The sequence below is a fragment of the Oncorhynchus nerka genome, linkage group LG7, assembly GCF_034236695.1.
Source record: "Oncorhynchus nerka isolate Pitt River linkage group LG7, Oner_Uvic_2.0, whole genome shotgun sequence".
NCBI lineage: Eukaryota > Metazoa > Chordata > Actinopteri > Salmoniformes > Salmonidae > Oncorhynchus > Oncorhynchus nerka.
Genome location: NC_088402.1, coordinates 17,591,897 through 17,605,784, shown reverse-complemented (window position 1 = coordinate 17,605,784; position 13,888 = coordinate 17,591,897).

Here is a 13,888-nt window from a genome sequence, read left to right as displayed (position 1 = left end):
CAGAAATAGCCGAATCCACTAATTGAAAGGGTGTCCACATACCTTTGTATATATGGTGCACAACGAAGCAACAGATTCCCACTTAATAAAAAAATAAAATAATAATTAACATTTATTTTTAAATTAAATCAAATAACCTTAAAAAATGACATTCTGTAGGGCCTCTGGAGTGGCACAACAGTCTGAGGTACTGCATTGCAGTGCTTGAGGTGTCACTACAGACCTGGGTTTGATCTCAGGCTGTGTCACAGCTGACTGAGAGACCCATGGATCTCTAGCAACTCCTTGTATTGGGCCGGTCGCCAGCTGGAGGGTTTTTCTCTCTGACACATTGGTGTGGCTGGATTCCGGGTTCAGTGATCAGTGTGTCAAGAAGCAGTGCTAGTTGGCAGGGTCGTGTATCGGAGGATGCGTGCCTCTCCCGAGTCCGTAGGGGAGTTGCACTGAGGAGACAAGACAGTAACTACCAATTGGGGAGAGAAAAGGGGTAAAAGTAGAAAAAATAATAATAATAATTTTTGCACACCCTCATGATAGTGCTATTTGCTAAAAAAATGTCCCTCTTGTGCATTTCATCATTAAGGCCTACCTTCGTTACAAGGGTAGGGCTTGCACTAATCCAGTTCATGACGGCATGTAGCTGTAGAAGTCAGATCTGGAATCCTTCAACATGGTTAGCTTCATTAACTGTATAATAAAAAGAGAAACCCACAAACTGATATTGCCACTATCAACCTTTTTATTTTCTTTCAATTTATTAGCAAATTATTACCACACACAGGTTATCTCAGATGTGAGTGATTTTCCTATTTCTAATAGTATTGTGTATGTCATACAGCATCTTTGTTTAAATTTGACGACCCTAAAGGGCCTCTTGTTGGCCGTAGATGGCATTATGTCATTCATTATAGGGATATTGGGATTAGTTTCCCAGCCCAATGCAGAGGTCTACAGTGCATTTTGGTCGCATATACTCCTAAATATTACGCTATGCGACTTGAAATTTGAATGTGGCAGCACCAGTACGCTTAGAAAAAAATCACCGAGATAATAATTGTTGTAATTATTACTTCACTGTTCCACAGCCTCTGAGTGCCATAAGGAAGAAAATCACGCAAATTCGTGACGTAATGCGTCCACCAATACTACAGCGAAACGGCTTCCTTCTAGCCCAAACCGTTCACATCTTATGACCCACAATACCAGCACAGCGTTACTTTCTTCCTATCTCAGGTTGGTTTCTTCCTATCGCAAGCGTGTAGCGGGCCGTTCTTAAACTACTCACCAGCCGCTAACCATGTTCTGTCATGTTACAGCAATAGCTAGCGCAACCTGGTAACCACGGATGATAGTTATCATTATCTTTGTTGTAATTTTACCAGTAGTATGCATGCAACACTTGGTGGCATAGAAAGAAAGGGAGAGCTTCTTTGAGAGATGCATATAGGCCGAATGTAGGCTATATCTCAATCTTACAAATACATTTGTTTCTGGTGCTCGTGAACCCTGTATATTGGAATTGCTGGCAATTCTTATATTTTATACCTCAAATATTTTTCATTGTGCTCCTTAGAAGAACATGTGCTCCTTGAAACAAATGTCAGCATAGAGCCCTGCATTGCATTAGTCCCCACAGCATGAGAGCTCATTCTTCACAAGCAGCCCAGGTGTCACGTGGGGTGGTAGCAAAATAGGTACATATGATAAGAGGGCAATCCACGCCAGCAGTTTCCAGGTGGGATTATAGCTGTTGAATGGCCTCCGGACATGTGGCAGTCCAGTGGGGGACTGATGGTGGAGTGGACCTATCGAGGACAGTTCTGGGAGATTCAGGATGGCATTGACATTAGAGAGGTGTGTTGGTTCAATGTGGTGAACACTTGCCTTATGATTTTGTCATCATCTGTAGTTGCATCCTCCCCACACAACAAGTCAACATGTACGGCAACTCCAGGGCAGACAACCAGGATAATAAATATTCCTATTGATATTTCAGCCTATTGTATATCTGTGTTTACAGGTCCTTATTTACAAGAGGCATTAATATATCCCATTGCTGTTTGTTTGTGTATGTAGGGTAGATAACTGACTACTAGTATTCTTGAATTCTAGCAATAGCAGAGCTTTGCAATAATTATTGTTTTATCTTTATTTAACTAGGAAAGTCAGTTAAGAATAAATTCTCATTTACAGCGATGGTTTACCCCGGCCTAACCCGGACAACACTGAGCAAATTGTGCGAAACCCTATGGGACTCCCAATCACGGCCGGTTGTGATACAGCCTGGAATCAAACCAGGGTCTGTAGTGACGCCTTTAGCACTGAGATGTAGTGCCTTAGACCGCTGCGCCACTCAGGAGCCCAAGTTGCCAGTTGCCTGAGGGAAGCCACAGTTTTGACGAGCTGTCGTTGTGGAAACATCCCAGAGGCCAGAGGACGTTGCTATGAAAACTCCTTGTATTGTATCATTGAGGTCTAAAGTCCATCTCTGGCCCCCTAATGCCAGTCATGGGACCTCTGTTCCCGCAGCTGCCATGCTATCCATGCCAGCTGGGCAGCAGAGACGTAACCCTAAGTCTCCCATTTATTTTGTCCAAACTGTCCCGAAGTGGACAGTTTGTGGACCAGTGTCTAAAGGCAGCTTTCTACTCCTTCCAAATCCTGACTCCTAAGCAAAATAATGATGGTCTTTCCTGCAAAAAAGCCTCCCTGTGTTGCCTCCTCCAAAATACAAACATGTCATTTGATGAAGGTAACCACTCGAACAAACTTTGTAAACTCTATGATCCATACCTCCCAGAGAGACAACTGGTTCCTGACCTTTGGGATCAGGTCATAGTGACATTATCAACATTAGTGATCAGTGGGGTCAGAAAGGGAAATGGAATTCTGTCAGTCTTTCATTCTTGTGGGACTTTCCTTATCTAATTTGACTTTGGGGTTCAATGAATTGTCATATCTGTGTGATCTCCTCTTTCAGGGAATTAGTGACTGCTGTCACTCACCGAAGACTATTAAGAAAGTCTGCGAAGAGTAGGCTAGGTTCCATGGCCTTTACAGATTCATTCAGTGTATTCTACTGTGTTCAAGGACTCAAATGCATTGCATTATGCAGAATAAAAGTGAAAACAACAGCACAAAGCAGATGTTAAGCCTGATTTATGATGACCCTACTAAACATTCCTAAGAGGAAATAAGAATTATGGTGGGCCCATGATGTTTACATTTTTATTTTAGTATTGATAGTTAAAATAATGAGGTTCGATGAACCACAGAATGGAGTGGGTCTGAACAGATAAGGGAAACTGACCCCACTTTTGTATGTCCACAGACAGATTTGACAAACATTTAATAATGTATATATTTATTTTGTCATTTTTTTTGGTCTCAACTTACAGCTGAGAGTTAGAACAATAGAACAAACAAGGTGCAATTCTGAAACTTGGTTGTGCATCAGCTGTCACTCAATTAGCCCATGTCAGCTAGACATACATTTGTAAAATTAGTAAACGAAATTAGTCTTGTGGCCAGCTATCTAAACTTTTAGATAGCCCATTGTTCATCAGTTATCATATTAAAAACGGTAAACATTTGCCTCCACTCTATGGCAAAATGTGTAGAATTGCAGGAAATGAGCTGAAAAAATAGTTTCAGGTAAGGGTCATTTAAAGGTGTTTTTTTCTCAGGTAAAGGTTAACCTCATCATTTAGGTGACAGTGTCAAAGGTCAACGTCTATCAGCTACAGGTTAGTGGTTGTCCCAAACCATTGATCTAAGGTTGACATTTTCACATCCATTTTTATGTAATGGTTTTAGGCTAGGATTGAGTTAGGGTAGGATAAGCTGATCCTACATCTGTAGTTGGGAGCTTGGTGTTACATCTAAACTCTAGTAATTGAGGAGATTTTCAGAATGTTTCTTTGTTTGAACAAATTAGAAATGCATTAACCAGTGTTGCAATCAGTAATCCTGTTTATTTCAGGAAAATGAGAGTCAACCTGGCTGGAAAATGCTGCATAGTCAGAAGTTTGGCACATCTGAGAAATGTGACTCAAACATGTGCTTAGAGCAGGTGAGCTATTCAGTATTATAAACTCGGTGGTTCAGGCCCTGAATGCGGATTGGCTGACAGCCGTGTTATATCAGTGCTGATGATGATGTTGATGAAGATAATGATGTTTCTTACAGGGTGGTCGATGTATCAAGGGCCCACAGGGAGCCGTTGGCAAGAAGGGAGAGAACGTGAGTGAACAAAATAACTTCACCCTTGTATTTCACACTATGGTCTGTTTTCTGCTATTATTACAATTTATAAACTGGGTGGTTTGAGCCCTGAATGCTGATTGGCTGACAGCTGTGGTATATCAGACCATATACCACGGGTATGACAAATCTGTTATTTTTACTGCTCTAATTACTTTGGTAACCAGTTTATGATAGAAATAAGGCACCTCGGGGTTTGTGGTAAATGGCCAATATACCACAGCTAAGGGCTGTGTCCAGGCATTGCATTGTGCATAAGAACAGCCCTTAGATGTGGTATATTGGCCATATACTTGGGCCTTATTGCTTAAATGTAAAACTGTTTCCCCAAATGGTAGCTGCTGTCAAAATACTGATAGCCGGCGTCTGCTGCATGTGTTTTGAATGTGATAGCAAACAATCAAAACAGGACAGTAACATTCCCCACAGAACAATGAAAAGAGTGATTAAAACATTTGCTGTTAAATGGAAATGTTATAAACAAGAGAGCCCATTGTTTTTATCATTAGACATTGTTTTGATAAACATTCTGGAATGTCCTCAGCCTCTACGAGCCGAAGGTATGTTGGCCCTTGCCAAACTGAAGAAACAAAATAGCAACCATATTTCCCCATTCCAGAGAGGTACATCACATAACAGGATCACCAACTTTAGTCAACATTCAAATAGCTCAGTTTCCAGGATGTCACTAAGCCACCTTTGTCACATGTAGGCTACATTATAGATTCATTACCTGCTTTTATACAATGGGAAATGGGGGTATAGAAAACACTGGAGATATTTGGCACACCATCACTATTAGGGACCAACATGTATAAGTCTATTGTCTGGGTAGGTCAATAGTCTTTCAACAAATCACCTCAGTAATTCATCATTTCAGGTGTTCTGTAATTTTGCTATTCAGACTCATCTATTTTTATGTGAACACCATCCAACAATAAAGACTTGAGGTCACTATTTTCTAAATCAGCTTCCCTGGTGACAATGACTGACTGCCGTCACCTACTGGTAGAATTTTACAATGCACAAAACAGACAAGCAATTCACTGCCTCCTTTCGTTGTCAGGGACAATGGGTCAGACAACGACGGCTTAAAGCAACAACAACAAATACTATGACAGAAATGTAAGTCGATCTCAAATTGATTGTCTGGGGTCAAGTTAACCTCCCCTTTTATGTAAGACAGTCATGACTATCGTGCTTTTAGGGAAAACGGTTCATTTTGTACATGTATTAAACTGCGAGTTTGACCAATTCCAGTCGCCTTGCTTAGGTGGTCCGGGGTCCCCCCTGGGAGAAGTTTTATGTAGAAGGACCCCCCCCCCATCCTCAGACGATCTTCGCAGGTGAAGAAGCCGGATGTGGTGGTCATGGTCTGTCGTGGTTACATGTAGTCTGTGGTTGTGAGGACGGTTGGACATACTGCCTAATTCTCTAAAACGACGTTGGAGGAAGTTTATGGTAGAGAAATTAACATTAAATTCTCTGGCAACAGCTCTGGTGGACATCTCAGTCAGCTTGCCAATTGGCGTTCCCTCAAAACTTGAGACATCTGTGAGATTGTGTTGTGTGACAAAACTGCACTTTTTTAAGTGACCTTTCATTGTCCCCATTACAAGGTGCACATGTGTAATGATAATGCTGTTTAATCAGCTTCTTAATATGCCACACGTGTCAGAGGGGTGGATTATCTTGGCAAAGGAGAAATGCCCACTAACAGGGATGTAAACTAATTTGTGCACAAAATGTGAGAAAAATAATATTTTTGTGCATATGGAACATTTCTGGGATTTATTTATTTTTGCTCATGAAACATGGGACCGACACTTTACATGTTGCGTTTATATTTTTGTTCAGTGTATTATTCACTCCAAAACATTTGAATTTGTTTCTACGAAAAAGTACGTCATTGCCCTTTGAAGACGACATTGCCACTTTAAGAGCTCTGTTACTCTTGAAGATCAGGTTGTAAAACGATGCCATACGCGCAACTGAAGAGAAATAAACGTATTAGCAATGTAAAACTGGGAGCCCCCTCTTTAACAAAGGCGAAACTGCTTTCAAACGTGTTTTCCCGCGACTGCATTAAGAATTGTTGTGCGTTAACTGTTAACCTCCAATGGCTCTTGCAACTTGAATGGGTCCGAGAGGAATATTTATCTCGCATAGAACAAACAAGCCGACTATGTAAATGATCCCACTATGGGGTTGTCCGAGAATGTAACTTGGATGTAACACGGATGTAACTTGTAACTTGGAAGTTACATCCTGAGTGGTAAAGTACAGTCTTTGAATTATTTTGCCAGTAGCTAAAGTAGCTGCATTTTATTTTTAATTAACCTTCATATAACTAGGCAAGTCAGTTAATAACAAATTCTTATTTACAATGACGGGCTACCAAAAGACAAAAGGCCTCGTGTGGGAGGGGCCTGGGTCATTAAAAAAATATATATACAGGTCAAAACACAGGTCACAACAAGGGAGAAAACACAACACTACACTACATAAAGAGAGACCTAAGATAACAACACAGCAAGGCAGCAACACAACATGGTAGCAGCACAAAACAGGCTACAATCATTATTGGGCAAAGACAACAGCACAAAGGGCAAGAAGGTAGAAACAACAATACATCTTGCAAAGCAGCCACAACTGTCAGTAAGTGTCCATGATTGAGATAAAACTGTCCAGTTTGAGTGTTTGTTGCAGCTTGTTCCAGTCGCTAGCTGCAGCGAACTGAAAAGAGGAGCGACCCAGGGATGTGTGTGCTTTGGGAACCTGTAACAGCTTTAACAGAAAGTGACTGACAGAACGGGTGTTGAATGTGGAGGATGAGGGCTGCAGTAGATATCTAAGATAGGGGGGAGTGAGGCCTAAGAGGGTTTCATAAATAAGCATCAACCAGTGGTTCTTGCGATGGGTTTACAGAGATGACCAGTTTACAGAGGAGTATAGAGTGCAGTGATGTGTCCTATAAGGAGCATTAAGGGCAAATCTGATGGCCGAATGGTAAAGAACATCTAGCCGCTCGAGAGCACCCTTACCTGCCGATCTCAAAATGATGTCTCCGTAATCTAGCATGGGTAGGATGGTCATCTGAATCAGGGTTAGTTTGGCAACTGGGGTGAAAGAGGCGCGATTACAATATTTATTTAAAAAAAATATATTTCACCTTTATTTAACCAGGTAGGCTAGTTGAGAACAAGTTCTCATTTGCAACTGCGACCTGGCCAAGATAAAGCAAAGCAGTTCAACACATACATACAACACAGAGTTACACATGGAACAAACAAAACATACAGTCAATAATACAGTAGAATACAAAAAATACAAAAAGTCTATATACAGTGAGTGCAAATGAGGTAAGTTATGGAAATAAATAGGCCATGGTGGCGAAGTAATTACAATATAGCAATTAAACACTGGAATGGTAGATCGGCAGAAGATGAATGTGCAGGCAGAGATACTGGGATGCAAAGGAGCAAAATAAATAAGTAAATAAATACCAGTATGGGGATGAGGTAGGTAGATAGATGGGCTGTTTACAGATAGGCTAAGTACAGGTGCAGTGATCTGTAAACTGCTCTGACAGCTGGTGAGGGAGATGTGAGTCTCCAGCTTCAGATTTTTGCAATTCGTTCCAGTCATGGGCAGCAGAGAGCTGGAAGGAAAGACAACCAAAGGAGGAATTGGCTTTGGGGGTGACCAGTGAGATATACCTGCTGGAGCGCGTGCTACGAGTGGGTGCTGCTATGGTGACCAGTGAGCTGAGATAAGGCGGGGCTTTAGATAACCTGTAGCCATTGGGTTTGGCGACGAGTATGAAGCGAGGGCCAGCCAACGAGAGAGTACAGGTCGCAATGGTGGGTAGTGTATGGGGCTTTGGTGACAAAACGGATGGCACTGTGATAGACTGCATCCAGTTTGTTGAGTAGAGTGTTGGAGGCTATTTTATAGATGACATCACCGAAGTTGAGGATCGGTAGGATGGTCAGTTTTACGAGGGTATGTTTGGCAGCATGAGTGAAGGATGCTTTGTTGCGATATAGGATGCCGATTCTAGATTTAATTTTGGATTGGAGATGCTTAATGTGAGTCTGGAAGGAGAGTTTACAGTCTAGCCAGACACCTGGGTATTTGTAGTTGTCCACATATTCTAAGTCAGAGCCGTCCAGAGTAGTGATGCTGGACAAGCGGGCAGGTGCGGGCAGCGATCGATTGAAAAGCATGCATTTAGTTTTACTTGCGTTTAAGAGCAGTTGGAGGCCACGGAAGGAGAGTTGTATGGCATTGAAGCTCGTCTGGAGGTTAGTCAACACAGTGTCCAAGGAGGGGCCAGAAGTATACAGAATGGTGTCGTCTGTGTAGAGGTGGATCAGAGAATCACCAGCAGCAAGACCAACATCATTGATGTATACAGAAAAGCGAGTCGGCCCGAGAATTGAACCCTGTGGCACTGTCAGAGGTCCAGACAATAGAGGAAACCAAGTCTAGATTTAATTTTAGGCTGCAGCTTTTATATGTGCTGAGAGAAGGACAGTGCACCGTCTAGCCATACTCCCAAGTACTTGCATGAGGTGACTACTTCAAGCTCTAAACCCTCAGAGGTAGTAATCATACCTGTGGGGAGAGGGGCATTCTTCTTACCAAACCACTTGACCTTTGTTTTGAAGGTGTTCAGAACAAGGTTAAGGGTAGAGAAAGCTTGTTGGACACTAAAACATTTTTGTTGTAGAGCATTTAATACAAAATCCGGGGAGGGGCCAGCTGAGTGTAAGACTGTATCATCTGCATATAAACGGATGAGAAAGCTTCCTACTGCCTGACCTATGTTGTTGATGTACATTGAGAAGCCTTGGGGTACTCCCTTGGTGACAGGCAGTGGCTGAGACAGCAGATTTTCTGACTTTATACACTGCACTCTTTGAGAGAGGTAGTTAGCTAACCAGGCCAAAGACACCAATACTCCTTAGCCAGTCCACAATAATGGAATGGTCTACTGTATCAAAAGCTTTGGCCAAGTCAATAAAAATAGCAGCGCAACATTGCTTAGAATCAAGGGCAATGGTGACATCATTGAGGACCTTTAAGGTTGCAGTGACACATCCATAACCTGAGTGGAAACCAGATTGCATACCAGAGAGTACACTATAGACATCAAGAAAGCCAGTAAAATGATTATCGACAAGTTTTTCCAACACTTTTGATAAACAGGGCAAAATATAAATAGGCCTATAACAGTTAGGATCAGCTTGAACTCCCCTCTAAATAAAGGACCAACCTTGGCTGCCTTTCAAGCAATGGGAACATCCCCAGAAAGGAGAGACAGCTTGGCGATGATAGGGGCAGCAACCTTAAAGAAGAAAGGGTCTAAACCATCTGACCCAGATGTTTTTTTGGGGTCAAGTATAAGGAGCTCCTTTAGCCCCTCAGACTCAGTGACTGGCTGCAGGGAGAAACTTTGTAGCGGGGCAGGGGAAAAAGAGGGAGGAGCATCGGGGATAGTCGCATTAGAAGGGAAAAAGAGGGAGGAGCATCGGGGAGAGTCGCATTAGAAGGGAAAAAGAGGGAGGAGCATCGGGGATAGTCGCATTAGAAGGGGAAAAGAGGGAGGAGCATCGGGGAGAGTCGCATTAGAAGGGGTGGGAGATGAGGAAATGTTGGATGGGTAAGGAGGCATGACTGAGTCAAATAGGAGTCCTGACTTAATGAAGTGGTGATTAAAGAGCTCAGCCATGTGCTTCTTGTCAGTAACAACCACATCAACATTAAGGGACATGAGCAGCTGTGAGGAGGATTTCATCTCCAGGTCTTTAACCATTTTCCAGAACTTCTTGGGGTTAGACCCACAGAGAGAGAACTGCTCCTTCAAGTAACTAATAAGTAAAAGGATAGCCTGAGTGCACTTATTTCTCATTTTCCTGAACGAGAGCCAGTCAGCCTGAGTGTGAGTGTGCCGAGTCTTTCGCCAAATGCAATTATTGAGGTGGAGTAAGTCTGCAAGATCGCGGTCAAATCTGTTTTTAATTCTCATTTTCTTTATGGGGGCGGGTTAACAATACCACTGAAAATATAAAAAAAGAAGTTCCAAGCGTCTTCGACAGAGGGGATCAAGCTTATTCTATACCATTTTACAGAGGCCAGTTCATGAAGTCATGCTCATTCAAGTTTTTTTAGCGAGCGACTATGACAAATCAGGACAGGTCGTTTCACTGTGCAGCCATTACGAACACAGGCTGTAAAACAATGATCAGTGAGGTCATTACAGAAAACACCAGACTGATACTAACAGTTGAAGTCGGAAGTTTACATACACTTAGGTTGGAGTCATTAAAACTCGTTTTTCAGCCACTCCACAAATTTCTTGTTACAAACCATAGTTTTGGCAAGTCGGTTAGGACATCTACTTTGTGCATGACACAAGTCATATTTCAACAATTGTTTACAGACAGATTATTTCACTTATCATTCACTATAACACAATTCCAGTGGGTCAGAAGTTTACATACACTAAGTTGACTGTGCCTTTAAACAGCTTGGAAAATTCCAGAAAATGATGTCAAGGCTTTAGAAGCTTCTGATAGGCTATTTGACATAATTTGAGTCAATTTGAGGTGTACCTGTGGATGTATTTCAAGGCCTACCTTCAAACTCAGTGCCTCTTTGCTTGACATCATGGGAAAATCAAAAGAAATCAGCCAAGACCTCAGAATTGTTTTTTTGTAGACCTCCACAAGTCTGGTTCATCCTTGGGAGCAATTTCCAAACCACGTTCATTACAGAAAACACCAGACTGATACTAACAGTTGAAGTCTGAAGTTTACATACACTTCGGTTGGAGTCATTAAAACTCGTTTTTCAACCACTCCACAAATTTCTTGTTAACAAACTATAGTTTTGGCAAGTCGGTTAGGACATCTACTTTGTGCATGACACAAATACTTTTCCAAACAATTGTTTACAGACCGATTATTTCACCTTTAAGTCACTGTATCACAATTCAGTCTGGTTCATCCTTGGGAGCAATTTCCAAACCACGTTCATCTGTACAAACATAGTACGCAAGTACAAACACCATGGGACCACCCAGCCGTCATACTGCTCAGGAAGGAGAAGCCTTCTGTGTCCTGGAGATGAACGTACTTTGGTGTGAAAAGTACAAATCAATCCCAGAACGACAGCAAAGGACCTGAAGATGCTGGAGGAAACAGGTACAAAAGTATCTATATCCACAGTAAAACGAGTCCTATATTGACATAACCTGAATGGCTGCTCAGCAAGGAAGAAGCCATTGCTCCAAAAGCACCATAAAAAAATCCAGACTACCGTTTCCTACTGCACATGGGGGCAAAGATCGTACTTTTTGAGTGTATGTAAACTTCTGACCCACTGGCAATGTGATGAAAGAAATAAAAGCTGAAATAAATAATTCTCTCTACTATTATTCTGACATTTCATATTCTTAAAATAAAGTGGTGATCCTAACTGACCTAAACCATGGAAGTTTTACTAAGATTAAATGTCAGGAATTGTGAAAAACTGAGTTTAAATGTATTTGGCTGAGGTGTATGTAAACTTCCGACTTCAACTGTATAAGGATTATTTGTGAGGATAACGAAGAGAGTAGCCTTTTCTGGGTGTTTGGAGTCATACCTTGTGGGATTGGTAATAATCTGAGAAAGATTTAGGGAGTCCCATTGCTTTAGGACCTGGTCAGGTGGTTTAAGCATTTCCCAGTTTAGGTCACCTAGCAGGACAAATTCATACTTAGTGTAAGGGGCCAGGAGAGAGTTTAGGGCAGGTAGGGTACAGGCCGGTGCTGATGGAGGACGATAGCACCCAGAAACGGTCAAAGAGCTATTTGAAAGTTTAAAGCTTAAAACCAGCAGTTTGGGGACAGATTTGGAGACAATCGAGCAGTGAAGGTGATCCTTGGTAAAGATTGCCACTCCCCCACCTTTGGAAGATATGTCTTGCCGAAAAAGGTTATAACCAGAAAGGTTAATATCAGTATTCAAAACACTCTTCTTTAACCACGTCTCAGTAATGCATGTCAGTTCAGTGCACACAGCATAACAGAAAATTACAAATAATTTTGTAGAACAGACACACGCCTGTCTGTATTGGCCTAAAGCCCTATTCGCACGGAAGAAGTTTGGTTATGTATTTATTACCCAAGCATGCCCGTTTTCCCAGCCAACTATTTGGCCGGGGTTAGTTTTACCAAACTGCACACATAATTCTTTTTTTCCCCTCACTCAAAATGGACTGTTATGACGGAAGCCTGGAGGCTCTTCTAGGAGTGAAGATATTTAAAATGTCTAGGGAGAGAATAACATTGGCCGTCAGTTTGGAGAAAGTCAAAATAATGCATATCAACAAGACCCATGAACTGTAACCTGCGCAGACAATTAAATGACAGTATTTAGCAATTTATCAAGTCGTTGGCACAATATCGACCGTTTTCTCTTTTCAAAGAAATGTATGGCACTGGAAAGGTTGTTCTGTCATTTGCATGGATAAGTATTATCAGAGGACCTGGGAGTTTGCCGAAAAGCATGTTATTAAGGACTGGGATAATAAGTTTACTGCAAATTAAAAATGACTGACATGGCAGTCGAACAGGATTAAAATTGCAGATGTGATTTGTGATCATTTCCTTAACTCTGCCAGTGAAATTTCTCTCGCCCCAATAGGGCTAAATATATATATATATATTTTCAGTTGAAGTCCAGAAGTTTACATACACCTTAGCCAAATACATTTCAACTCAGTTTTTCACAATTCCTGACATTTAATCCTAGTAAAAATTCATTGTTTTAGGTCAGGTAAGATCACTATTTTAAGAATGTGAAATGTCAGAATAAAATGAGATTTATTTCAGATTTGATTTCTTTCACATTCCCAGTGGGTCAGAAGTTTACATGCTACCAAATACTAATTGAGTGTATTGCCTTTAAATTGTTTAACTTGGGTCAAACGTTTCAGGGAGCCTTGCACAAGCTTCCCACAATAAGTTGGGTGAATTTTGGCCCATTTCTCCTGACAGAGCTGGTGTAACTGAGTCAGGTTTGTAGGCCTCCTTGCTCACACACTTTTTCAGTTCTGCCCACAAATTTTCTATAGGATTGAGGTCAGGGCTTTGTGTACCTTGACTTTGTTTTCCTTAAGCCATTTTGCCACATCTTTGGAAGTATACTTGGGGTCGCTGTCCATTTGGAAGACCCATTTGCGACCAAGCTTTAACTTCCTGATTGAGGTCTTGAGATGTTGCTTCAATATATCCACATAACTTTCCTCCCTCATGATGCCATCCATTTTGTGAAGTGCACCAGTCCCTCCTGCAGCAAAGGACCCCCACAACATAATGCTGCCACAGTGCTTCACGGTTGGGATGGTGTTATTCGGCTTGCAAGCCTCCCCCTTTCCTCCAAACATAATGGTCATTATGGCCAAACAGTTCTATTTTTGTTTCATCAGACCAGAGGACATTTAACCAAAAAGTACAATCTTTGTCCCCATGTGCAGTAGGAAACTGTAGTCTGGATTTTTTTAAATGGTGCTTTTGGAACAGTGTCTTCCTTGCTGAGCAGCCTTTCAGGTTGTCAATATAGGACTCGTTTTA